Source organism: Penaeus chinensis, chromosome 6 (genome assembly GCF_019202785.1).
Source record: "Penaeus chinensis breed Huanghai No. 1 chromosome 6, ASM1920278v2, whole genome shotgun sequence".
Lineage (NCBI taxonomy): Eukaryota > Metazoa > Arthropoda > Malacostraca > Decapoda > Penaeidae > Penaeus > Penaeus chinensis.
In genome coordinates, this window is record NC_061824.1 from 24,553,470 (window position 1) to 24,558,469 (window position 5,000).

General features: G+C 36.4%; 1 protein-coding gene across 6 annotated transcripts in view; it reads left to right on the plus strand.

Annotated features, from left to right (window-relative positions):
- The first annotated feature begins 4,020 nt into the window (after window positions 1–4,020).
- The window catches only part of LOC125026396 (zinc finger CCCH domain-containing protein 13-like), a 28,958-nt gene continuing 27,978 nt past the window's right edge, over window positions 4,021–5,000 (plus strand). For 5 of the 6 annotated variants that reach the window (XM_047614816.1, XM_047614817.1, XM_047614822.1 and 2 more), the window contains exon 1: window positions 4,021–4,288. The gene's annotated coding sequence lies outside the window, so the exon portion shown is untranslated. The remainder of the gene's footprint in view (window positions 4,289–5,000) is intronic. The other variant, XM_047614820.1, reaches the window with a different exon arrangement.

Sequence of the window (5,000 nt, forward strand, 5' to 3'; positions counted from 1 at the left end):
GAGGGATAAGATAGTGTTGATGATAGGGGAGAAACTTTCGGCAAAGGATTATGGAAAACGGGGTGAAGCATACAATTAACAAGCAGAGACTGCAGGTACGAATAATTCAACATAACAGCTAAAGAGAGGACTATCGTCAGCCAAATTAAGCAGTTACTCCTCAAAGAAGAGAGTAGCTGCTGCGAAAGGCAATCGAGTGGTTCAGAACGTTAAGACCAACGACATGCTTGAGATGGACAATCTAACCAATGCAACTAGAGTGTGGATAGCAAATAAGCTTGTTCTGAAAAAAGCCCACACAGAGAGGAAAGAAATCGAAGCCCTGTTAGAAAAGAAGAATAAAGGAAAATACGAGGAACTTGCAACTAAGCATTAGACCTAGGAGCCATCTTGGGGAAACTGAAATTATATGAACAGATGACAAAACAATATCGGTTGAACAGCAATATAAAAGAGGGTCTCTCTATAATTAAATAGGAAGCATAGGCAACACTGCGGAAGAAAGATTTTGGTTTGGAATTTATAACAAAGTTGAACGCAACGCAATGTTGAATGGTTAAAGGAATCATAAGAAGTAATGACAAACGGGATTCTGAAGAATATAGTCATAACAGTAGAAATGATAGTAGGTAAAGTAAAAAATATTCCTTACAGGAAAGCTTCTTGCCCTGATGGTATGCAGAGTTAAAAAGACAGAGACAGCATTACATGATAGGATTGTTAGACCTAGGAGCCATCTTGGGGAAACTGAAATTATATGAACAGATGACAAAACAATATCGGTTGAACAGCAATATAAAAGAGGGTCTCTCTATAATTAAATAGGAAGCATAGGCAACACTGCGGAAGAAAGATTTTGGTTTGGAATTTATAACAAAGTTGAACGCAACGCAATGTTGAATGGTTAAAGGAATCATAAGAAGTAAAGACAAACGGGATTCTGAAGAATATAGTCATAACAGTAGAAATGATAGTAGGTAAAGTAAAAAATATTCCTTACAGGAAAGCTTCTTGCCCTGATGGTATGCAGAGTTAAAAAGACAGAGACAGCATTACATGATAGGATTGTTAGACCTAGGAGCCATCTTGGGGAAACTGAAATTATATGAACAGATGACAAAACAATATCGGTTGAACAGCAATATAAAAGAGGGTCTCTCTATAATTAAATAGGAAGCATAGGCAACACTGCGGAAGAAAGATTTTGGTTTGGAATTTATAACAAAGTTGAACGCAACGCAATGTTGAATGGTTAAAGGAATCATAAGAAGTAAAGACAAACGGGATTCTGAAGAATATAGTCATAACAGTAGAAATGATAGTAGGTAAAGTAAAAAATATTCCTTACAGGAAAGCTTCTTGCCCTGATGGTATGCAGAGTTAAAAAGACAGAGACAGCATTACATGATAGGATTGTTAGACCTAGGAGCCATCTTGGGGAAACTGAAATTATATGAACAGATGACAAAACAATATCGGTTGAACAGCAAGATAAAAGAGGGTCTCTCTATAATTAAATAGGAAGCATAGGCAACACTGCGGAAGAAAGATTTTGGTTTGGAATTTATAACAAAGTTGAACGCAACGCAATGTTGAATGGTTAAAGGAATCATAAGAAGTAATGACAAACGGGATTCTGAAGAATATAGTCATAACAGTAGAAATGATAGTAGGTAAAGTAAAAAATATTCCTTACAGGAAAGCTTCTTGCCCTGATGGTATGCAGAGTTAAAAAGACAGAGACAGCATTACATGATAGGATAGTTAGGCAAATGAATGATAGGATAAACAGCGAGAAACCATCCCAGCATAACTGACAAAGAGGACTGTGAAAGAGCCACAGAAGGGGTTATCTCAAATATCTTGAAGGTAATAACATTCTACCAGTGGAACAAAAGTCCTATTTGATAGGAAAAATTTTAGTGACCGCAAGAGAGAACACAAGAATCTGACCATGGCATGGGTTAACTTCATGAAAGTTTACAACATGGTCCCATACTCTTGGGCTTAAAGGTAGCCTAAATAGTGTAGAATGCGGCATAGTCGATGGCTAAATAGTAGACGGAATTAACTCCATGTAGATTTAGTGTTTTAGTGGAAATGGATACGAGGCCCAGGTAGCTTAAGGTCTACATAAGTATAGACCTTGGGAGAGCCAGACCACTTTGATGCCAAGACTTTGCTAGTTCAAGAATATTCTGTCTAGAACTATTGCGTCCAGAATTGTCTTTGCTGTCCTCACGGGGAAGTTTCCGCGGGTGCACAGTCACTCCCTGCACAGCAAGCGGTACCTCTCGGGGTTTTGCTTCTGGAGAATTTTGTTATCATTGATCCCGCCCTCTGGAATGTTATATTCATTGAAAGGAGTTCGAGGTTAAACAGGTAAATCAAGGTGAATCAGGTGCGCTGAGTAGAGTTAATCATCATCGTCACCGTGATTGTTATAATAATGTTCGCTGTTAATACAATCTGTATTATCATTCTGACTTATGCCATTAGGGAAATAATGACAGCGGTCTGAACCGTCAATGAAGTCAAGCGTATGCGAGGAGCCTGCTGCCACGAATAGCTCACTCGCGACAATACAGTTACTCTTGAATACTTTATTGGGTATCGTAAATTTGACAAGAAGGGTCGATACTCAAATTAAAACTCAGATTCATTCTAAATGTCTCCGAAAGTTATGGTGAATATGAACTGATATATTTTACGCACGTTTCATTCTCAGCTTCAAGCATATCAGGAAGCCCTACATTTCTCTTCCAAGAATTAAAGGTAAATGAGGCCTTCAAACTTCGTAATAAGTACACTAAACACCGATTTTCATAGTAACAATAATGATAACAACAATACCAAAATGAAAATTATCCAATGATGAAGCGGTAGAGACGTACAGTGTATGTATATGCATACATACACACGCAAGCCTACATACACACATACACAAGTCAATATATTTATATGTATATATGTGTGTATATAGATATATTTGTGTATATCTATATGTACATATGTCTATATATATATTTATGATTATATGTATATATACATATATTGACATACATATATATATTTGTGTGTGTGTTTGTGTGTGTGTTTATGAATATGTGTATAGATATTTACATATATATGTATGTATATTATATTATAGTCCAACAGTCAGAGCGTAGGCATTTTTACGACTGTCGCGGCGAAGAATTGAACTCGGGACCACAAGGGCAGGAGTCCAGCCCGCCAACCACTGGGCTATCGCGGCAGTCATATATATATATATATATATATATATATATATATATATATATGTATGTATGTATGTATGTATGTATGTATGTATGTATGTATGTATGTATGTATGTATGTATGTATGTATGTATGTATGTATGTATGTATGAATGTATGTATGTATATATGTATGTATGTATATATGTATGTATGTATTTATGTATGTATGTTTATATATGTGTATATAAATATATATATATATATATACACAACTACACACATATATATGTGTATATACATATTTGTATATATATATACATATAGTATATATACATATTATATATATATATTTATATATACATATATATATATATATATATATATATATATATATATATATATATATATAGTGTGTGTGTGTGTGTGTGTGTGTGTGTACACGCACATCCATTATATACATAAAGTCATTATACATACCAAACAGTATATGGTAGAAAAACCCACTCAGGATAAACTAATAGAGCACATGCATATTTATTATTCTTTAACCGTCTGTAAACAGTACAACAATATTTTTTTGGAAATTAGATATCTGTCTCAGTGACGCGACTTCGTAGTCATCGTACTGTACAAAATAGGAAACCGACAATAACATGTCTTAATTTTTATGTTTTTATAAGTTTTAGTTAATTTCTGTTATTTTTAGCATTTTCCCAAATCTTCTATTTTACAAATGCATCATAATTATTACATAATATTGTAAATTTAACAAACTAAAAAATCGTCATTGTTAAATTATCTGGAACTTGCCGTCAGTCCGAGGAAGGTTTGTCGTTTGTTGACTGAATCGATGATCTCCCTTTTTATCCCTTTTTAAGGTCCACGACAGTTAAGTAAATACAATGAGGAACAAAACAACAGACAGCAGGTAGTGACAGATCTGTACTTTTTAAGTAAACCAGTGTTTAAGGGCAAAGCAAGAGCCAGAATTAGAGAAGAAGAGGCAGTAGAGACTATCGCTTTTGGCTGATCCAGGATGGCTTCGTCAAAGGCCGTCCTCTGCTAGGTAAGATCTCATTAAGAACTCCGTTTATTTCTTGAGTAAACAGAAAATTGTTCAGCTTAAAATCTATGGGTTGGATAACCGCTACAATTATCCCCTTCTTTTCTCCTCCTCTCCTTCCCTTTCCCTTCTCCTCCCCTTTTTCCTCTGGGCTCTCCTCCCCTTCTGCCCATTCCTGTTTCCTTTTTCAACAATATGTAGTATAAGGTATTGGCAGAGTTGGGTAACAAAACCTACATGAAATGATAGAACAATACAAACCAAGACAAAGTTCTTCTATGGCAATATGTGTGCAAATGCTTCCCAAGGGTGCTATACGTAAAAGAAAAGAGAAGATCCCCCAATTTTGGCTAAGTCGCTCATCTTGTTTACATTGCGAGGGTGAATTCTAGATGCATATACTACTACGGGGGCATAGCCCTTTGGCTAGGTGTATATATAACTATGGGGGTCCAGGGGGGCATAGCCCTTTGGCTAGGCATATATATTACCACGGGGTCCAGGGGGTGTAGCCCCCTCGCTAGGCGCATATAGTACCATGGGTGTCCAGGGGGCAGAGCCCTCTGGCTAGGGAATACATACCACGGTGTTGGGTTAGGTTGGATGTTGGGTTAGGACGTTTTGTTTAACAACCACAGGGGTCCTGTTTTACCCCATAATTTCCCTAATATACTTCATGCCCTCCCCTGCTATCAGGACTATCAAATCAAATTGT